Source organism: Diadema setosum, chromosome 15 (genome assembly GCF_964275005.1).
Source record: "Diadema setosum chromosome 15, eeDiaSeto1, whole genome shotgun sequence".
Lineage (NCBI taxonomy): Eukaryota > Metazoa > Echinodermata > Echinoidea > Diadematoida > Diadematidae > Diadema > Diadema setosum.
The window spans coordinates 2,159,653-2,184,438 of NC_092699.1; the positions used below are offsets into that span (position 1 = coordinate 2,159,653).

The window sequence follows — 24,786 nt, forward strand, 5'->3', positions numbered from 1 at the left end:
TCGATTTTTTTTAGAGAGTAAATAAAAAAAAAGTGGGGACGCATCCCCGCTCTTCCTCCCCCTCCCCCCCCCCCCGCCTCCGCCCCATAAGAAATTTGAGGAGGGAGATTAATCTATCTGTACCTGTGCCTATACAACAATCGTAATAGATTGTATGGCAATCAATGCTGCTGGTATGTACTATTAGAGATGAAGAAAACATGAATTCCCCCCACAAGTACTTTGACTATAAGTTTCGAAACAGTCAAACAGCTGACCACACAACGCATGAGAGTATGAGACACACGTCACAAACACAATTACGCACACACACACAGACAACACACATTTTTTGTTCTATGATATTCTTTATTTGAGTTTCATTCAATATCAGGTCCATGTTGAGAATGAAGTTAATATGAACAACAACAACAACAACAACAACAGCAACAACAAAGCAGCTGTATTCTTCCTTCTTTTGCCGCTAAATAATTTTACCAACATACAGTACAAATAATACATTTTTGTTAAATCATACCCTGTTTATATAAGAGAAATGACATGAAACTCTCAGAAAAAGCTATCTTGATTAACCTAATCAAGCCAATCCATATCTGCCGTATTATACACATACACACACATACACACACACACACACACACACACTTGTGCTGCTAAATCACTATCTTTTTAACATGTATAGCTTATTCTTTTTTCCTTTTTTTTTTGGTAGAGCACGCGCTATATAATCAACATTAAGCATAACTCTTTAAAGAAAAAAAATATCTTGATCAACTTGATCAAAATATGCATTAATCAATATCCGCTTTATTACAAACAGTCTCTTCACTCCCTTGAGAATAACATTTCCCAAAACTTGCCATAAACTGAAAGAAAAAAACAAATCTTGCTTGAATTAACCAAACAAAACTCATCATTTTTATTCAAAGGGGATGGCTATCTTCCAACAGATCAGTGGGAATGTTGGGGGATCATTGTTCCAATTCTCATAGTGGGATTCATTCAAGAGTACATTACATATCTATTGTTGTGTGAAAATTATTTTGCTTCAGAATGGTCTCGTATTCAAATAGTGTGCAGTCTAGTGTTTCCAGGCTAGCATGCCTGTACAGTGACGGGGCATTAAAGTACACATTACTTGAATATGAGACCGTTCTGAAGCAAATAATTTTCACACAACAATAGATATGAAATGTACTCTTAAATGAATTCCACTAGAATTGGAACAATCATCCCCCCATACAGCTTTCTCACTGATTCCCACTGATCAGTTACTAGCACGATTCCCCTTTAACCTATCAACCTTCCCCCTGTACAATACAATATAGCCATAATGATGTGCATTTTTATTATTATCAGAACAACCAACATGATCGTGTTTGCACGCACACACCCGCACATACCTTCGACACGATCACTTCAATGACGCTATATTGGCCTTATCTATGACTCTATGACAAAGGTGATTGTGTCAATATGATTTATCTAAAGTAGTCCACTAGTTTCCTCAATGTAGAGCAGGTCATGGTAAGTTCACATTGACATGTTGAAGAAAGAGCAAAGTATATAACCAGACATCTAAACACATGAACAAAACTGTAAAATCAAACGCACACACGCACATAGGACGTAATTCTTATGAATATAGTTATGTATCAGCGAGATTATCTCTTTGTGGATATGAAGAGTTTGTTCGCAAAAAACCGATAAGTCCATTTTTGAAGATTTTGAGGTACGGTCTCTGTCATAAAGTATAAATTGATACCTTCTATTGGTAACTAAAGTACATTTTGAAATTATGGTCAAAAGAAGCAGAAATTTTCTTATTCTCTTTATTTTCTTGACCTTTAATCGCAAATATCTCCATGTGACAATGGTCTTATCGGTTTTTGCAAACAAGCTCTTCATATGATAATAATAATAATAATAATGATAACTATACATTATACAGATATTAGGCCTACATAATGTTTATGTACATAACAAATGATTTTTTTTTTTTTAAATTGAAGTGTCAGAATGTAGTCAGGAAAGAAAGGCAACCGCAATAGCCAATTTTATTTTCTTATTTATCTATCCATATTTTTATCTAATTTCTGTATTCCGTTAACTGCCGTTGAAATGACTATTGAAAATTAGTTCATCGGAGCGATTATATATATTCTTACTGGATAATGATATACAGGAAATTTCATGTGTTCATGCATATTATGTTGACATAGCATAAGTTGACCTCTTATCTCATTCTTGCGTGCACAAGTCGCCGATAATGTCCCGGGCTTTTTTTTCTTCACCAATTTATTCCAGTGATTTGATCGAATGCCTCCGGGCCAATCCCAGCCAGGCTTGCAGGGAGTCAGCGGATTTTCCACAGCGCCCATGACGTATGAAGCATGCGGCATGTACTGCACTGCGCACATCGCGGTAGATCAAGAGACCAAGGCAAGGAATGGAAGGGTGTCTAAAGTCATCCCACAAGATAGACATCCATGAGTCATAAATCCCACTAGTTCGACACTGAAAAAAAAAGTGTATGAGTCATACACCCCACGAGTCATGAAGACCATGAGTTCGTAACTAGGCAGATAAGGCGCACATGAGTTTGACATTGGGTATTCAAAGGCAGACAAGAACTTCGACATTAAATCGCGAGATAATGTTCCTGTCTCATTATGACGTTGTTTACCTTAACCCGTTAAATACCGAATTCTGTAATCCCCATAGACTTAGTACACAGGCCACCAAGTTCCCGTATGGAACGGGTATAGTGTCGAACTCATGAGACGTATAATTTACGGACTAATGACTCATGGGCTAAATGACTCTTTGGCAAGATGGTTTAATAGTGGGAGTCGAACTCGTGACATGCACCCGGCAAAATGATGCACAGGTTTGTCGCGACACTGCTGAACTCACACTATAGATATACTCAAACGAGCAAAATTCTTTTGGAGCTGTCATTCTTTATAAGGCGCCATCACCTTTACCAATTGTTTACTTTTCATTTCAATATTTATAATGCTTTCGAAATCATCGATGTCCCGATGACAATCGAGCTTATCAGTCGCGTTTTAGCAGATGTTAGATTTCTTATAAGGGTAAAATCATAATGCAGTGTAAGTACCGTTTGGTAACAGGCCACAATAAATATTCAGATATTATGCATGCTTTGTTCATAAAAAAAGTTATCCTTAATTAAAAACCACAAAGATACCGGTGGACTTCTGTATAACCTAGCAACAGCAAGCATTGTACGAGTATGCGTGTATGTATTTACTATTGTTTGTATGTTTTCTTCTTCAACATCATTTTGTTGGGCATACATGGCTCAGCATGATAGTGCTTGCATCAGGTCGTAATATTGTAACCATGTAACCATTGTAACTTTTCCCATCCTTTCTGTCTATCTTCCAAAGTATGCAATGATATTCGTAGTTTGTCTGCTTTGTTGTACTTATCATTATTTTATCATAAACATTACGATTATAATACGTATTGAATATTCTTTTTTACTCTTTCTTGAATTTCAACAGAAGTAGCCTAATCAATACAAATGTAGGATTTTTTTTTCAGAATAGTGTTCACGTTTTTTTTTTTGTTCCTGTTTTGTTTTGTTTTATCTAGTGTATATATACATTCATGTTTATGTTTCAACCGGCTGTAGTAGAGAGTGGCACACTTAGGTGTGGTGGACTTTTTTTTTGCTTGTTTTGCGTCGTTTTGTTTTTGTTTTTGTTTTTGCTTGTCAGTGCATTTTGGTATACACGTTTCAGCAAAATCCCCCACCCTAAAAACGAAAGGACGTCCTTGTTACCAAAAGTCGACCCTGCAGCGCTGCTACTGATATCTGAACAAATACTTAATAAGTTGTTATTGTTGTTGTTTTAATTGCGTTAGACTTGGCTGAACAGACGCATTTTGCTGTATGTTTAGGCTCTTTCATTCTTATTCAATGTGTAATAAGTGCAAGTAATTGATCACCATCTGCAATTGATTTTATTAAGACATGCAAGACGGAGAATTGCTGTAAATACCTAGTCAATTCAGATTTGAATTTGGTTTTAATCGCAAGTTTTATTTTTGATTTCATTTCATTTCAATTTATTTTCATATTTCTCACGTATATCACAGTAAAGTATATAAATACGAAAATAATACAAACCACAAATTGTACATGAGACTTCATCGGAATGTACAATAGTTTGATTTGGTATAAACACAAGGTCTGTATACGTACGAATTGAACTGTGGTCATGATGCAAAAAAAAATATGATGGGGCCTGCGTAACTTGCATTAGCTTGTACAGCCGCAGGTCCCTTGATAAATCAGATTAGGAGAAGTTTAAAATGCAGATGTTTTTAAGACCAACTATAACTGGGAGAATCGATTAAAACGAGCAAAACAAAAAATCCAATGAAATAGATATTACCAAATAAAATACAGAAAGGTCACATGTTGCAGCAACATTTGATGACCTATAATGACACAAGGTCCAGATTAATGATATGTTTGTTTGTTGGTTTGTTTGTTTTAATCAACAACAAACGAAATAAACATTTTGGTTAGTAGTGAACGCCCCTATACTGTAATTAAGATGTTTATTTGTTTGCATGTTGAATCACGTAATGGAATACGGTCATCTTATATGGCTGAGTACGGGAAATGAAAGTCAGTCTTTACAACTTGAGTGAAAAAAATAGCACACAGAAAATTAATGGATAATTATCATTCCCTGTATAAATTAGGAATTACGATGATTGTTATTATCTAACACGTACACAAAGGATCACAAGTGGACAAGTAACAAAGCATAGAGTCACTATAATCATGGATATCAATGGATATCGTTGCTTTGATATTCATGCTGACGCGATTTTGTGTACGTTGTCCTTCATAATGACAAAAAACTTTTTTTTTAAGGTGAATTTCCCTTCTCACATATTAAAATTATCAATATCATTAGAAACCATGCCCTCCAGAAAGTTGCCCTGGGCCTCTCATGTTTTAGGCTTGTTCACGAGATATGGTGACAAAAGAAAATGAATGTGCTGTACTCCTGGGACGGGGTGGGGCGAAACAACGTTTAAAAAGGTAACACAGCAAGAAAAAAAAAAGAGATATCGATGAATACAATAAAAATGTGTAAATAAATGATTTGAATAACACTACAGGACATGCTGACCCTACCTATAGGAGTCATGATAAAGCTGTATTGAGTACAGTCCATGTAAAATGTTTGCCAAGTACAAAGGTCTGTTCATCCAGGTTAATTGTTATATTGCATGTGATGGCAAGACTTATGTCAAAAGATTATGAACATATTCTCTAATAGATAACAACGATTGGCGAGTATCAATTCTTTGACAGTCATTTTTCTCACGTGATGCCGTATATGAGGAACAAAAATCCTTTTGACTTTATGCTAATGCGCTGGAATTAAATGATTAGAATAATGGCAGTTCTTTCAACGACATTACTTGTTGGATTGTGCACTTTCATGTTAACTGTGTGGTTTGTTCGTCATAGGAGAAATATGCCTCCGGGTCCGTGGTCTTTACCGCTCATAGGCTACCGCTTTGGCGGACGACCGAGCCACGAGATCTACCAGGAACTATCTAGACGATACGGTCCCATATTCAGCGTGCGGAGGGGACCATACTTGACCGTTGTATTAAATGACAAACTCTCCATTAGGCAGGCTTTGGTAAAGAATGGCGATGCATTCTCTGATCGCTTTGTTCCAAAATACATACTTGAAGGCATTCCTGACAAGAACAAGAGCGGTAAGTGTAGACAAACACAGTACTTATTTTCCTCATTTCGAAATAAGGACTTCAAAATGTATCCTTTGGCACATTTTGCTGGATGATATTATTGTGAAAGTTAAGGAATGTTCTTTTCCTTTTCACCCTATCAATAAATTGTATACCCATAGATTTCATTTGTTATATCTTGCAGTGTTAACACTATTATTCTAATGCGAAGAAATAAAAAAAAATGTATCTACAAGTTTTGCTGGAGATGAAAAAAATGAATGAATGAATGAATGAATGAATGAATGAATGATTGAATGAATTGAATGAATGAATGAATGCATGGATTCACTCAATTCCACTCATACAGTGCACTCCTGTTATAACGAAGTCCTGATCAAGATCGGCATTGTTTTTTCTTATAATACAAACATAAAAAAATCCAGACATACAGAAAGAAAAACCCCACAAAAACAATCATAGAGTAGATTATGTTGCGGCCTGAATTTTTGCTCCGATGTAAGCGGAATTTCGTCCTAACCGCATTCTTATAAAGAAAGTGCACTGCATTATCAATTATTCACGACCAATGTAGGGCCTAATCCCAATTCCGAGTTTGCACAAACCAAAGGAACAGTTGTGGGGTCATGAAGAACTTACTAACTGTGAGCAGTGGTTAGGAAAAAGCTTCTTGTTAACTCCAAAATACGTCATTAGCTGGATTTCAGATTGTGATTAGGTCTTGGGTTGAATAGTACTGTCCAATTTCTCATACAAAAGCTCAATGCAAATATAAAAGATTTAGCATTTTTGGACATTGACGGGGGGATATTGGGAGGAAAGATGCCTTATTTTTTTTTTCGCTACGAGTTGTCTTTATATTTTCTATCACATTATATTTCTTTTTTTTTTTTTGTCGATTCGTACCAGCTGATAAACAGCTATTGGCTGAAGCAGGTCCATGCTAAAATGGAATAAAATGAACTGACAGACTGAATCGAATAAGACATTGTGAGTACTAGTACTTGTTATTATTGTTTGCACTGGCAAGCATCTAAGCGCCTGGTCGATGAAACCGACCTAAATAGAAATCTTTCATTTTATTCTTATCTGAAGTTGTTATGCCTCCGCCACTAAGTGGTGCCGAAAGCATTATGTTTTAAGGTTGTCCGTCCGTCCGTCCGTAATGAATTTTGTGGACAGGGTAACTATCAAAATCTTTTGAGGTATCCTAATGAAACTTGGCATGTATGTGTATTAGGGGTGAAGTTGTGCCTATCAACTTTTGGGTGCACATGATGCCTGAAGATATTTTTCTTGAAACTTAGTGTATACTTGTATTACCCCATTAAGATTCTCTGGTGAAAAGGTTGGGTCATGAGGTGAAAGGTCAAAGTCCAAAAGGTCAAGCAATTATATTAAAACTTCACCTTTTTTCTCTGTACCTTGGAATTGTTCAAGGTATCTTCATGGTACATACTATGTGTGACCCTGCATCACAAAACCAACAAAAAGTCGCCAGACATGGATTTTTAGTAAGGACAGATTCTGTAAGAGCAGACTCTAAGCTTTCAATGATGCATAACTCAATTCAAATGGACTTTCCTATCAACCTATCCAAATACTTGAAAGAAAGCACACACTCTGGAAAAGTGTGAACTGAGAAAAGAGGCTCTGAAGTACCGTATGTCCCCCCCAAAAAAAAATCACAACGGGGCCCTACGCAATGATATCTTTAAAAATATTGCATCAATCTAAATACAAATTCAGGGTGTGAAACTCATTGCCCACATCTTACAGAAAACACCATTCGATTTGCTTCAGTGGTCAAGAGAAATGAGGAATTTTGTAGAGGACGATGTCGGGAATCTGTTTGTCCAAGTTCTGTCTATTGTTCACGTACACAATCACTGAAGTGCTAAATTTGGAAGAATCAGACTCATGACATGCTTTACTACAGTCCCTATTTCTTTGTGACCGCTTAACCAAATCGAATGGGGATTTCTGCAAAATAGAGCTAAAATGTTATAGTAGCAGCATGCAGTAGCATTGAAAAAAATAATCACATTGGATGTTATCAATGCAAGAATGATTGTAAGTTTTGAGGGACATACTGCAGTGTGTCCTTCAAAAATTACAATCAAATTTTCGAATTGATAACATCCAAAATGATCGACCTGTCTAAGTGCTACTTCGGGGACTTAAAATATAACGTCTTAGCTCTAATTTGCAGAAAACCTCATTCAATTTGGTTAAGCGATCACAGAGAAATGTAGATTGTTGTAAAGCATGTCATGAGTCTAATCTTTCCAATTTTAGCAATTCCATGCTCTAGCAGTCTAGTGCGTGAATAATAGACAGAACTTGGACAAAAGAGATTCCCAACATTCTCTACAAAATTCGTCATTTGTCTTTGCCCACTGAAGCAAATCGAATGGGGTTTTTTGTAAGATGTGGGCAATGAGTTATAGTTTCATACCCTGAATTTGTATTTAGATTGAGTCACTATTTTTGAAGATATCATTGTGGGGGGTCCCGTTGTATTTTTTTTTGGGACATACTGTACAGGGTCTATTCAAGTGCTTAATCTTTACCAAGCCGTGCTTGCTGTGTGATGAGAGGGACAAAACACAGGATGTAAACAACCTTAGCAACAAAAATGAAGGGATTATCAGATTTCGCTGAAATTCTTGATTAACATAATATTCTGTTCATAGATGTCAATTTTCAAAGCAGTAGCATCATCTTTTTAAAAGTTATTAGAGTTGAAAGTGAAGAGTGTGCAAAGGATTTCAAGAAATGAAATTAAGGGGGCCTCTAAGACCTAGCTGATCATTCTTCTCTCTCCCCAAACAAGGGCTGCAGAAAAACCGCTCAAAACACACTTTCCCATTCATGTTATGATTCCAAACTTAGAAATAACGTAGAAGAAGGAGAGCTCTTTCAGAAAATATGAAAAACTCAAGATTGACTCGATTGAACTATTTCACCTTTTTTGAGTCCTCGTGTAAAATCAAGAGGTGCGACTTTTTGTTCATTCTATGATGCACGGTCACATATATACATGTTCTGACTGGCAGTGATTATCTAGAGAATTTGGGGTTCATGGGTTCAAAGGTCAAGGGTCAAAGGTCAAGGGCAACACTTTCAAATTTTACTATTTCCCTCATGTTTATGCAATGCCAGCAGGTGTTTTTTTTTACACTTGGCGTATGCATGTATCACCTAACAGAGATTCTCTGAAAAGTTTATTTTTTTCTTATTCTTTTTTTTTGCCTCAAAGGTCAAAAGGTGAAAGATCAAGTGAAAGTGCTGAACCAACTTTTTCCTTCATATCTCGGAAGTTATATTGAAACTTATTACATATTTATGCACGTTCTGCCTGACAGTGATTATCTTATGAATTTAAGGGTCACAGGCCAGACGAAAATGGTAACAATTTATTATTCAATACAGAAATTGCACTTTTCTCCATACCTTGAAAATTATTTAATGCATAAATGTATGAATGGGTCAAAGTCAAGTTCAAGTCCCCAAATCCCCAAATACATGCTCTCCTTTTCATCCAGTTAAACCTAGGTTAAGGAAGGTGAACATTCAACACATTTGTGACAAACTTGTCATTTTAACATTTTGCCAATTTTGTGAAAATGTAATCACACATTGTCCACATGTACTATCTAGACCTATTAGGAGAATCATGCATTATGGCGGAGGCATACCAGTCGCCATAGCGATATTTCTATTTTTTTTTTAATTGAACGTCCATCACTTAATTGAAATACATGTTCATAACTTTTAAATTAAACATTTTTAATCTTTCTATGACACTATAGACATGTAAAAAAAAAAACATTAAAAAATGGAAACACAACCTTTTAGGATTATATAATGCATGGAAATGGTGATTAGTACGTACGCTTAGAAATTCTTATGACATTAGTCGTTTGGTTTGTGATTATTATTTCGCAGCTTCCATAGTATTGAGCAGTGGAAAGTCTTGGAGTGATCTCCGAAAATTTGGCCTCGTTACTCTACGGGCTTTCGGCATGGGTAAGAAAAGCCTCGAACCTCAAATTAACCTTGAAGCAAAGTACCTTGGTGATGAAATCGAGGCTACCCAAGGCAAACCCATCGAGATTCTGCAGTACCTCAACAAGGCGACTTCGAATATCATCTGTCAACTTGTATTTGGTAAGAGATTCGATTACGATGACGTGGAATACCAGAAGGTAGTAGACTCAATAACCAGGTTCTTCACCAGCGTATCGGATTCTATCGAGCTTAGGACTGACTTTCAGAAAGCAAAGAAATTCATTTTTTTCGGAAATGCATCGCCACCGCGACACGTTTCAGAAAAGCGACATTCGCAGCATGGTGGACGCATTCATCGCACATGACGTCATATCTCAGGTGTTCAGTTTTGAAGAGTTCTGGCGGGTGTTACTAGATTTCTTTGCTGCAGGTTTGGAGACGACCTCGGTAACGTTGTCGTGGATTATTCTCTACATGATAACGAACCAAGACATACAACGAAAGGTACTATCATTGGTATGAAGTTCTTTTGTGAACTACTTCTAATATGAAACGGAAATTACAATGGAAATATCTTCGTGTTACGTCTCCTCTGCACGAATAGAACAATGCAAAAAGTTAATTTTGTATTGCGGAGAAATTATCATGCTTGTTTTCATTCATAACTGATATTGAAACTTCTCATTATGTGCAGTACAAGGAAAAACTGGCAGCAGCATTTATAATTATTATTTTTTTATGAATTATTATTCCAACTAAATTGGCAATCGACAAGTAGTCTAATACGGTATAGAGTGTAAGTACGACTACTTAAAAAGAATGATTGTAATTTGTGATTTGGGAGCACTCTATGAGAAGCCAGGGATAGATGTCACTTTTGTTATGGGGAAGGTGGTTTTATGACGTTAGAGATCAAGGAGACAGCACGCCGTGCAGAAGACGGTGAGCTGGCTTTCATGCTGCGTTCCTACAATACATGTATTACGATCCGTTATAAAGAGCGTCGATCATGATGCAATGGGCCATCATACTGCGCGATTGTAGAATTGTTGTGAATGTCTATCACAAGTGCCACTTTCCGGGTCATTGTTATCGTCTTAGATCTTATCAGATCTCATGGCAATCATCGGTAAGCACCTAGAATCACCATATTCCTTATTTCACATCATGTTATATGATTTCTGCTTGTGTTTTTAACGTACTATTTATCGGGCTATGTAAAGCACTTGAATGAATTGTCCTAAAACCGGGTCCAACAATTGCTATTATATATAGCAATTGTTTTGTGTGTGTGTGTGTGTGGGGGGGGGGGGGGTCATTGATAGCTTTATGTGTAAGATTTCATCACCTTGAATATTTCTCTTTGAGGTATGTTTATCGCTTCTATAAAAAAAAAAAAAAAAAAAAAAAAAAACTGTTCTAACAATACTGCCTGTGGCATGCAACGATGAGTTTGCTTTGCTCCTAACCCACAGGTACAGACCGAGTTGGACAATGTTGTTGGGCGGGGCCGACAGCCAACACTGAGCGACAGGGAGAATCTGCCTTTCTGCGAGGCTACCATACTTGAAGTGATGCGCCTCAGCCCAATTTTACCAAACTTGGTGCCTCACAAAACTACATGCGATGTTTCGCTGTCCGGTTGCACCATTCCAAAGGGGACCATTGTGATCCCCAACATCTGGGCTGTTCACCATGACAGTAAAGAGTGGATATATCCCGAAGAATTTAAACCGCAACGATTCCTGTCTGATGACGGGAAAACTGTCGTGAAAAGTGACGGATGGATGCCTTTTGGCGTTGGTAGGTGTCGTGCTTCCTATATCGGTAACATAGTTATCATTTGTGTAGTGAATGTAGTCGAATCTTCAATTATGCCACAAAACACTCTTTCTGCTATATTTTATTTTTCTCTCTCCTTCTCTTTAACAAGAGAGATCATTGGTGTTTTTTCTGTCCGTCTGTGTGTTTGTTTGCATAAGTAGGCCATATATATAAGTGTACACGTGTGTTTTTTTTTTGTTATCAAAGTGACATGTTTCTTTGATATCATTAGATACATTGAGCATTTATTTTATTGTCCAATGTGCAAGCTACGTTGTCAACCACGTCAGCTTCATTTTGGATGGAACGATTTACATTCAAAGTCATCTAAAAGGGACGCGTATTATTGTCATTTTGTATTTCTTGTCCCTGTAAAATGTACTGATATATTTTTTTATTTCGTTTTTGTAAATATTTCGCATTGCTAGAAATGAAATAAAATTATTGAAATGAACTGAAATGAAATGAAAGACACATAAAAGATTGTGTCATCTTTGTTTGTACAAGAAATCTAACACTCCCACATACAAAAAGCAAGTTCAGTTTTTGTGTCTGCACGAAAGAAAAATCCTTAGGAAGAAAATGGATGAAATTCTACTTAATGAAGAATACACAGGTTGATAAGTCCCTAAGAACGATACAGAAAAGTGCATGCCATGTGATCATTATTATTATACAGAGACAGGACTGGATACAGAGACAAGACTATGAGGGTAGATTATAATCATTGCAGCAACGAAATGCAAAAAATACAAATAATCTTTTTATTTTCAACAAACACTCTATCAACTTAATAATTACAATGCAGTTGTCCCTTTCCACTATCTTTATGATATAACATATATCTCTATTTCCTAGCCTACCTCCCTCGCCTGTGATGCTATACCTCTCGCGCTATTTTTCTTAATGTATGCATTTTTAATGAATTTATTTATTGATTAATCAAATATGACCCATCAGTTCACTAATAAGTCAATTTGAATTGTTCGATCAGTTGTTTCCCTCTATTTTTGACATTCATTTAATTAGAATTTTCATTTATTGCTGATGTATGATAAACTTAGGACTATTGATCGACATAATAAGTATTCTTGTATCAGATAATGATAATGATAAAGATTCATGAGTGTGACAAATAAAGGACTTTGAACCCTTATCCTGTCCTTTCATCTGACTCCTGCATGAATTAGGTCGTCGCGAGTGTCTGGGGTTTCAACTGGCCAAAATGGAGCTCTTCCTTTTTTTCACAAATGTATTCCAGCGATTTGTGTTTCGAATTCCTCCTGGCCAAACACAAACAAGCTCTCAGGGTGTCGGCGGATTTACCACAGCCCCCACGACGTATCAAACATGCGCCACACAGCGTTGAATCTCAGTAGAACATGTATATCAATAAGAGTGTGAAGCAAGGGAATTGTGGAGTGTTTGATTAATACATTATGATATTGTGGTGCCACTGCCAATATATGCTGAGCACCACTCTACAAAATGTCAGCAAAGATGCTTTGGTACTGACCTTCTTTATAAGATGACATCTATTAGCAGATGCTTACGGATCCATTGATGACGTAATGAAACTGAGGAGTGGTGTGAGAAATATACACTCCATCTCAGTAATATTTCAGCAGATGACATAAGGGTAAATATATCTAAGAGTAAAATAATGCATACAATACCGTATTGCCTACGTGAAAAGTATACTGTAGATGAAATTGGCAAAGTATAGGTCGACATGTTTAGAAGAACCATAGGATATCTCAGTTTTGTGTGACATTTTAGCACGATAACAAAAATTTAATGTATTAAGCAAAGACATAAAGTCGTCTTTAAAGATAATGATTATTACAAAGTTTTGGTACCTCAAACGTTTCCCTGAATTTCCTTGTCTTAGTTTGTGTTCCAGGTTAAAGTACCTTTCATAAAACTAACACTGTGAGACTTACTCGCCCGAAAGTTCTCTCATGTCTTAGTAATCATGCAATTAACTGCGACCAGCAGCACCATACGCATAGCGTAATGGGGCTGCGCATTGTAGCATTCGGGATCATGGCAGCCTAGTATCGCGGGTAAATATCAACTTAAAATCCAAAAATTTCTTCAATGTGAAGACTTACCAGTTAAAAGGATGGTACAGTATTGGTGGAGATGAGAATTGGGCTTTTAACTTTTTGCGAGTTACCAAGAAAACACTTATGATATAGTAAAGAGCATACCATTTTAAGAGGAATTCAAAGTTTATTTGATGAAAATCGGGTTTGGAATGACTGAAACATCCAGAAACAAAGTAAAACAAAGCGATCGTAATAAAGTGTGGGTCCCACACTTCATTAGAATCGCTCTTTTTTGGATATCTCAGCCATTTCAAAACCAATTTTCATCAAATAAACATGGAATTCCTCATAGAATTACATGCTCTTTCATATTTCATAAAAGGTTTCTCATTATCTCACCAAATAATGTTAGAAACCTGAAATTAGGTCTCAACCACAACTATACGATCCCTTTAAGTTGAATTATTGAAAACAGGCTTCGGGCAACGTTTGGTTCTGCCAATAGTCCCTTTCTGTTCGAATTGATGACTGAATGTGACTCGGTCGAGAGGACCTTGGGAGAGCTACACTGAATTGACGGCCAGCGCATGCGCACAGAGACATCTTATCTGTTCATGGATTTGAAATTTGTGCGCATGCATAATAGACATTGAGATCTCAAGACGTCACTGATAATGCTAATCGTGTGTGATCTGATTCAAATTGAAGACCTGAATATAAGAACGACCTAAGTCCAATTTTTGGCCAAATTCAGTTTGACATGGGTAATTGTAGTTTATGCATGGACTCATCTTGTGTATAAATGATAAATCCCAATTACCCCCGGAAGTGCCTCAAATAAATGAGTTAAATCTTTTTAGAATGTAAGAATGAATAACTTGGGCCATTCTTACATTCATATCATAGCACCCTTTCTCGTCCTTCTCTCATTTCTATGGCAAAATATCATGTATATGAATCAAAGAACGACCCAAGTCCATCACACAAAATGGCCTCTCCACAATCAATGTAAATGGTAATTGTCATAATAATATATGTTCTAATTTGTATATACAATGTTGCCTTCCCATCACAGTTTAATAGAATATTGTTGGACAAATAAAAAAGATATGAAGTTTAAAAAATGAAAAAAAAAAACAACAAGAGAAATCATACAGAATCATAGCAAGATTAAGGGAGCAGCTTATTATAAACATACTTTGTTACAAAACACCTCAAAACAAAACAAAACAAAAAAACCCAACAGAGTTGCGATTGATCACAAGTTTCAAACAGCGATTCTGATTGGTTGGCAGTGGCTATGTTAAACAAAATGTGCATGCTACGATGATCTTGATTGGCTATATTACCATTTTGAGATTGATTGCAATTCTTTGGCCCCGTCTTACAAAGAATTGCAATCAATCTCAAAATGGCAATAGCCAATCAAGATCATCGTAGCATGCACATATGTTTAACATAGCCACAAGTCACAAGTCTTGGAGTCATAAGATCAAAGGTCAAGGTCAAATATGTAATGTTGATTATGAAAATAGAAATAATCATCAGGAATAGGCCGTACATTTCCGGTCTGGCAATGGCGGAGGCATACGTTTCGACCGCACGCGGTTGAAGATCCATCTTTTTTTTTTCTTTTTGTTTACTAGTACAATGTGAATCTGGCTCTTGTACACAATTAGATATTTTTGTTATTTATATAGAGGAAGTTCTAATTGTGACCGTGCACCTCAAAACGAACATAAAGTCGCACACACTGATTTTGCGTTAGGACTGAAAATAAGTGAAATGGATCAACCTAGCCGAACTTGACTTTTTCATATTTTCTGAAAGAGCGGGTCTTCTTTTATATTATGCTAAAATTTGGTATCATAAAACGGGCAGGAAAGTGTGTTTTTGTAGCAGTTTATCTCAAACATTTTTGGTAGAATAGTGTGATTAGGTGTGTCATTAGAATCCTTTTTTCATTTCTGAAAAACCTTGTCCACACTCTTCACTTTCAACTCTAATAACTTTTGAAAGGATAGTGCTACTGCTTTGAAAGTTGGCATTGATTATGGACAGAATGTGTTAATGAGGCATGCTCAATTTCAGTTTAATTTGATAATCCCTTCATTGTTGTTACTCTGGTGGTTTACTTCCTGTTTTTTGTCCCATTCATCGTACAGCCAGCACGATTTGGTAAAGATTAAGCGCTTGAATAGACACTGTACTTCAGAGCCTCTTTTCTCAGTTCACACTTTTCCTGAGTTTGTGCTTTCTTTCCAATATTTAGATAGATTAGGAGAGTCCATTTGATTTGAGTTATACATCATTTTAAAGCTTAAAGTCTGCTCTTTCAGAATATTGTCTTAACTAAAAATTCATGTCTGCCGACTTTTTGTTTGTTTTGAGGTGCAGGGTCACAATTAAATGAGCTGCTCTTACATAAAATCTATGTCTGCTTTCATTTGTTTGTGTGTTTGTGTTTGTCACTGTTTTTGTGGTATCAAATTTTGCAGTTCTGAATATGTGACGTGTACAATGAAGCAAGGCAAGTATATGTAGTTGAAAGTGAGGGGAAAGAGATGGGAGTTTGTGGGAGTGATTTGGTGAGTAAATTTATGACAATTAACTACACGTATAATATAGTGAAATCCCGCTTTCCACTGCAGTGAATATCCATACCAACAAATACACAAACAACACATGTCAACAATTTTTTTTTGAAAAAAAAATTTATTCAGTGCTACAAAACTTTTCTCCAGTAATAATCTTCATTCTACACATCATATATCATCCCCAAAATATGATAACAGACCATATACGTATAATTATATGCAAACAACTGCGTCATTATTCATCCATTGTTTCATGTTCCATAAAAGTACTTTGCAAGATTATGGTAGCGGTACCATATGCCAGTCAAACAAGTACCATAAGGTACCATGAAAGTACCATAGAGAACTGTGAAAGTACCACAAAGTGCAATGAAAATGTCCAAGAGAACCATGAAAGTACCATGGAGTACCATGAAAGTATCACAGAGAACCATGAAAGTACTATGGAGAACCATGAAAGTATCACGTGTGAGGATGGCACTCTGTTCAGTATAACATCAACCATATAATAAATATTGTAATTTCATTGTAATACCGTAACATCTATGGTACATTCATGGTAGTACTATGGTACATTATGGTACTTCTATATTTTCAAATAGTACTTTCCTATTCCGTACGGTACTTCTGTGGTAGTACTATGGTAGTACTATGGTACAAATGAATTTACCATGGTTACTATGGTAATACTATGGTAATACCAAAGTAATACCATGGTACTTAATGGTACTTTTTTACAAGGGTTGGTACACTGTACCACACGTAGTTCCTAGTTTGTTTTGGCGTGATCGTCGTCTCCTATAGCTAGTTCGAAGCGAAATGAAAATGAAAGTAGAAATATAGTATTTCGGAATTTCAGACAAAATATAAAGCGTTAAAGATGAAAATTATTTTCCTCAGTTCAGTTTCAAAATTGTAGGCAGCGTTCGCAAAGCGCGAAGAGAGCTATTGTTTTGAGCGACGACATGCAAATAGTACAAATACTAATCAACTTACGAAAGTGGCTGGAAATAAACCTATCTAGTATTCTCTGTGATTTTGGGGCAAACTGGCTGTATTGGTTCTACTCCATGGATATGAAAGCACATCATAGCGCCTGAATCTCTGTATGTGACGATGTGCACGTGAAAAGCGGTCAAACTATGTTGTTTTCCATGTGCTACTATTTGTTTTTGTGCTTGCGTCCACCGTTGCATTTTTTTTTAGAGTTTATCTTCAGTTGGTCTTCATACTGTACCTCTTTCGGTGTGCCTTCTCTCTTATTACGTCGCTTCTTCTTTTCCCTATACATTTTGAAGAAAATTAGTTTTCACGCATTGTGCATGTCTCCGTATCCGTATAATTTGTCATTTTGCTGCCGTATTTTGAAGGATGTTTTGATTCTTGTAGCTTTCCGGCTATAAATAGCGTGTAAATAACTTTGGCTATGGGAACAGCAAATGTCTCTAACTACGTGCTCTCGAATTAGCGACCAGAATCGTAGCGAACGTCAAGAAAATATTTTTTTATTTCTTTTGGCCAAAAAACAAAAAACAAAACAAAACAAAAAGAAACAAAAAAGAACCATCGACAGGCGATTGGTGTATCATAGTAATTGTTTACTCAACCACGCAAAATGTCGGATCAATTTATCATTCCATTATGACAAAAATCGAAGCAGTATCATTTATCGCCAAGCGATGATGCAGACACAAATAAATGTTGGAGAGAGTAGCGTGCCTACAGCACAGACTCGATAAAGTAGAACAGAATTCGATCGGTAATTCGTAGACAGCCGATATCAAATTCGCAAACGGGTTTTCTTGTGTGATTTTGATTGTGCAACAACTGTTTAGGAAGCTCGAAACCTAAAATTTGATAGGTTTCCAAACATTCATCGCTCAGTGAGACACAGAATTAAAGTATATTTACGTATTCATGTTATTTGTTGAGCTTTGCTTATCGTTTTATTCCTACCTCTTGTAGAAACATGCTCTCAGTTTCCCCGAGTCGCAGGTGAAGAGGAAAATTTTCAAACTGAAGCAAATCCTTCAAGATTATTATTACGTAGAACTTTAGATGAGAGATAGAGAGAGCATGACCAATGCAAAGTAACGTCAAACTATTTGTTAGCATGCAGATCTTGAAAACTTCAAACTCAAATCCCGCTGTTCAGTTCTTGGAGTAAATTAGTGTTGGAAATCACACAAAAAAGAAGAAAGAAATGTCGGATGATGCTGCTTCGCGAAAACTGTGTCACAGGGCAATGAAGGTAAATGATATGTTTGAATTCAAGTACAGAACTAACATCCATCGGCTATTATAAACCAATGAAGGAAATTCAGCATTAGAGTGAAGTTATTATTTCCATGAAAGATCAAAATGATTCTGATGATTACAGATCGCTCGATATGAAACCAATATTGACAGGCGCTAGAGATTTCCGACGCCATGTGAAAGTAAGGAATGTGCCGCTGAATAATGTCATGTTCAGATAATCAAATGTAATTAGCGAATGAGACTAAACACAATCAAAGACAGCAAACATCGAAAAAGCATACCAGCAATGTAAAACTTGATTTCGTATTTGTCGTTTACGCACGTGTAGGCTCAATATATCACCACCTAGTTTTGTCTTCTTGTTACCAATTTTGCTATACAAATCAGGCCTACTGTCAGGGGGCTTGTGATTATTCTTTACCGTAATAATTTTGTTGAATGTAATTGCATTGTTTGCCCCTTCATCATGATATGCGCAAGCTGCCTTTCCTTTCACTGTTTATGTGTGTCATGTTACAGTGTCTTGTCACAATACGTTTTTATTTTCGCTCTTCTGTTCTGATCTGACTTTTTAAAATTTCAAATCTGACCGAATTTATTCGTTTGCAAGATTCAAGTTACTTCACAACTCTAGCCGCACAGTTCACAAGTACAGTGATATTGAAGTTTACTATTTCAAAGTAAGGTGATCGTTTCGAGAATGAGAGGGCTCCGCCCTACGTAGTGCTATTTTACCCAATCATGAAATGAATGGTAAGCTTTTTCAATTGCACGCGCGTGGCTTCAAACACCAGCGCTGGGCTTGCAAGCACGTGGTTTGCTACTCTGAGCGACTGACCTCGTGGTGCTAAGATTGAACTGGTTTTCTAGCCAAACCCACTTTATTTTGATTTCCCTGGATTGGCAATAAATATGTAAGTTGTATACTATCGAGAATTAACTTTGTTATAATATTTTAGTAATGTTGTGATCGGAAGGACAGTGGCTGGGGATAGGTTGATCGGATCAACATTCTTGATTGGATACGGCGTTAGAAAAAAAAAAAATCCGGATGGCGTGTACACTTTTATCAGCCAGGTCACGGCAGCATCTTCGCTTTCAGGAGTTATGTTCGTCCTCCAAGCTGCCCCTAGCAACCACTAGTGTGTATTGTACTCAATCAGTACTCGGATTATCTCCGCCGTTACCACGGAATTGCGCGCCCACAAATCCCTCGCTGACAAAGGCCTGCCGATTTCAATAGAGTACGCCCACCCGCAGTCCGCATAGACAAAAGAAGGATTAGTAGGTGCTTCCTTCTCAAGCGGACAAAAGACACTCTTCCAGGGCCCGGGACAATTACTTTAGTTTCAAATACAGGTTCTGGGACTAAAGGACTCAGATTTGGGAATGAATAACTGAGGCAGAAAGAGAAATTGCTAAGAAAAAATAAACTGCTTGTATCTTTGGAATCATACAATCCTAGAAGACAATTTTGCTATCATTTGAAAGGGGATATGTAGCTCTAAAACTTTCTCACAGAGCAAAGAGAGCGTTCTATTGAAGAAAAACCACGACTTTTTCTTTTCATACTACACAAAACATTCTAATAATTTTTTGATGATATTTATTATGTCTGCAATATTTCAGATTCAGGTAGATATTACGTCAAACTGAATACATGACACGAAAGACCAATCATTTCTTGATATTTGTTGTGTAGAACTCAATTCAAAACAGTCGATAGTTTCAAAGATATGGCAGTTTTAAATTACTTTGTCAGTCCAGTTTCGAAACATTCTGGCGTTAAGTAAAAACCTCTGGAACGTTAGGGGTTTTGGGCCTGGCACGTTAAGAGTTAACATCTAGTCTAATATTATTCTTAATCCAAATGCAATGCTTCATAAGATCGGCAATAACCCAAGCAGCAGCCAGGCTTTTGATGTAGCGGTACTTCTTGTGCCGCTAAATAACACTGAAACATGAACACAGACTGACAACATTTGGGGGGAGCAAGTTATTTTCCACATACGAATGAATGGATAAAATGAAATTGAATGTGAATCAATAATGATGACTTTATACAATACAAATATTTCAAAAAATTGTACTCGATCTAAAATATTCATTGTTTTGACACTGCATCCGCTGAATAGTAAGGGGGGGGGGGGGGTGGATGGTAAAATCCGATAGACAACCCGCAGAAAATAGACCGAGATACGCAGTTCTGGCTGATAAGCACGTGGTTGACGACGAAAAGAGATACGTAGTAATATAACTGTTCTGCCTGCATGAAACACGTGCTTATCAGGCAGAACTGCGTATCTCCTAGAGATACGCAGTTCTGCCGGAACCCCCCGCATGGCCAAAGACTTAAGCAGTTCTGGCTGATCAACCCGGGCACGTGACCAAAGATACGCAGTTCTGCCAGATTACGATCACAAACATTTGGCGACGATTAATCTGGCAGAACTGCGTAAGTTTTTTAAATTGGTAATTATTACTACTTAAAAAGGTCAAATTGTCATTTTTTTTTTTTTTGCTGGAAATAAGTTCTTTAGACCAATTATGACCTAGAAAAGAGGAAAAATGCAACTCATCGTATCCAAGTTTAGAAAGGTGTAACATTGAATCTTTAAACCCGATTTCTGGCGTAATGTGTTAAAGGAGATACGCAGATTACGGCCGAGCATTCATATGCCTTAGAGTAAGAGCTCAGAAGCCTAGTTAGCAGAGCTTTGAAAAGTTGGTATTCGTGGTATTCATGCTTATTTTTCAGAGCCTTTGTAGCTTGCACACACATAGACATCATTGGTTCTTGTGTAAAGTTCAATTTTGTACAGAGGGCTCAAATTTGACCAAAATTTGGAACTTAACTTTAAAGGTTGGGATCCCATTTGCATGCCTTAAATGAAGAGTTGTATATATAAACACAGTGGTATGTTGAAGAGAGTATCATTTTAGAAACTCCCATAAAGTATTGAAAGTGGAAGGTAACATTTTGTACATTTTTATTGACCGTTAGATTTTGAATTAAATTTTTTTCGGGGCTCACCGTAAATTCCAGTACATTACTAGGCTACCTTTGCAGACCAATGCACTGCATGTGTGTCCATCATGTATATTTTGTGAAGAAAGTTCATCAAAACTTACAAACATTTCTATATACATTTTTGCCACACACTCTATATGTTATTACATCAGCTCTTATACCTTTAGATTTGTGTTTATAGATTAAAAAAAATACAGAAGACTGCAACAAAAAGGCTTAAGTGTGGCTGACACACAGAACTACTGAGTAGTTGAGTTTTGTGCATTATTCAAATTGTAGATAACTGTTGACTTCCAAATTTATAAGCAGTGGCCTAAACAAGTCCCCTGAGGTTCATAGTTAATGTTTTGCTGCATTTTGGGAGTTCTGTAAAAGGTATCCCCTACCTTTACAGTCAATCATGAATTTAACGAGACTGATTCATGCTCTCATATTCAAATCAACTCGAACTAAATTGTACACTATTCAGCTATTACTCATATCAATGACAGTGTTTTCTTATGTATAGTTTTCGAACTACTAAGGATCAAAAGAGGGAAGTGTTTTTGTAACATCTAGTATACATCTGGCCAACTTGGCTTTACGTTCCAAGATTACAGAGTCAAATCACAGAAACATAATTATGATTTTTTGCCCTCTTAGAACTGAAGCTGCTGTTCGCTCAAATTAAACACGCGCAGTTGTACCTACACTGTAATTGCTTTTTAACAAAAGATCTGGTTGGAAAGAAACATTATCTTTGCAAGGGAGAAAGCATCATGCGTGAAAACAGTTGATACTGTTAATGTTACAAGAAATAAGTACAGACTATAGCTGACACTGTGAATTCTCAATGTCAGGATTGTTTGTTTTGTTTTCGCTTTGATTTGAACTACATGTTTGCATTCTTCTGTAAGTGAAATATATGTACATCCTATAAGCTTTGTAAACAGCATCATTCAGTGAAAGAAATACTCTGTAATAATCTCCCATAGAGATGTTACTCACAAATACAGTTGCAGCTGTCTCATATCAAGCAATGAACATAATTGACTAGTGAAAAACGTAAGGAAAAAAATATTTAAGTATCTATCTGAACCTATACACTTAAGAGATAACGCAGGTAATCAAATTCAAATTGTTTTACTAGCAAACATTACAACACTATCATGCAGCGTCTCTGTCGATTCTAATCATCATGAAGGTTTTTAGTTAATATGAACTAAATTAGAATCCGATCATTATCATTTTGTCTGTTATCTCTGTTCTATCAATAGAAACGTTATATCTATTTACATATGACATAACAATAATATACCTTATTATATCATATTACCATGCACAAATACGATTACGTTAAAATGCCAGAAAAGTTATTTTTACACAGTATATCTACTGCTGTAAATCCGTCAACATTCCAGTATAGTAACATCTAAATGATACTCTACTTAATGACCACAACAGCTAAAACGAGGAATTCCTGCAAAACAAAATAACTTTCACAATATCTCCTTAAGTCGGCCTAACGTTTTAAAATTACGGATTCGAATCACAGAAACATGAATGATTTTCTGTTTTTTTTAACTCAAGGTCATGAGCTCCGGTTCTTTCAAATCAAACACGCACAGTTGTACTAGCTATTAAGCAGCAAGCAGGGTCTGAAAGTAATTAAAACATTCACTTTGTAAGATGCGATAACAAGAAGCTTAAAAACCAGTTATTACTTTATTCTTAGGTTACTACAGAGCATGGACCACTTTACGTTAATTCTCAATGTCAGAATTTTGCAGTCTTTTGTGAACAAAATACACACTTATTTAGATACATAACTTCAAAGTCCAAATATGAAAATAACAAGTACAATGTATGAATTCCATAAACTATAACATAGATAACATATTTGGAAAATGTGTCGATATGTCAAAATCCTAAATCCCCACACAAAAATGACACAAAAAGCTGATATTATACAGACAAAAGATGCACTTGATGATTACGTATATAAAAAAAGTGTGGTTATATTTTGACTGAGCTATGGTCATGATTGTACGGTATTGTCTTCACATTTGACTTCTGCTACTAATACCACTACTACTTATTAGTACTTACTCCTACAAACTACTACTTGACAGATACACCGAGATCGATTATCTCCGTTCATCATCAATATCTGCATGTCGGCTATATCATGCCCAATATTTCAGGCAATATAATTACAATGTACTCAGCCGGTGGTCGATATTTTGAAAGCTTAAAGATTGGAAGATTGTTGGAAAATGTGAGGCAAATAGCGTGAAAAAGTAACAGTGATCGAGTGTAGTGACATCAACACAAGGCAGGATGAACTATGCTTCGTCATGATGTTTCCTTTTGGTATAGGCACATTGCATCCGCCGTCCAAAATGTGACAAATATTGTCTTTCACACCCATGCAGATTAAAAAAAAATTGACATGAAGAATCGATTCGAAGTGTAATTCCTTATCATGCTGTACATTAATACAAAGGTAGGTTAGCATTCTGCAGTCCTATAAGTTGTCATATCGTTTTACTAATAGGAAACTCATCTAGAAAGCAGCATGTTATTCGTTTCCACGCGCATAGTTCTCAACTCCATAACTTAATCAGCCCGTCCTCTTCGACACGATCCGCCCAATCCATTCGCCTAGAATCATAGAGTCCCTGGAAGAGCGCGGTGATCCGTGTCTCCCTGTCAGGACAGGACGCCCCCAGTCACCAGCTCACTGCACTATTCATCACCTGCAGTTGCTGTAAGCAAATGGGATTGCTGACAGTTACTCAGAAGGCCAACATCAATAATTTTCTTTCGAATACTCTTTTTTTGTCGACTTTGATTTTTTAGTTTTGATTGAAAAGCTTCATAGCTATAAAAACAAAACAAAAAAAAAACGTACGTACCCATGGGGGAATTCAGTTTCTAAAACTATACAAAAGTTCCCGCATGTGCAATGTGGGATGGGATATACCCCTTCTCAAACCCTCCCCTCCCATTAGTCCACCTCTTTAATGAACAGTGTACAAGCACAACTTGAAATGACAGATACTGTGATCTTGCCACCCACATTGTCCCTGAGTTCAATTTTATGCTTTTTTAGAGTACTTCTTGACAAGTTGAGACGACGGATTGACATAATTGGCGAAAAAATGATATGAAATGACAATATTTTTCGCAAATGTGCGTAGTGTTTATTTTGCTCGAACTAGGTTTCATTTTTCTTTTTTGAATGGCTATTTTT

At 36.5% G+C, this 24,786-nt stretch overlaps 1 pseudogene; it reads left to right on the top strand.

Annotated features, from left to right (window-relative positions):
* Positions 1-5,453: 5,453 nt before the first annotated feature.
* LOC140239156 (cytochrome P450 2J2-like) lies at positions 5,454-12,982 on the top strand (annotated as a pseudogene).
* Positions 12,983-24,786: the final 11,804 nt, after the last annotated feature.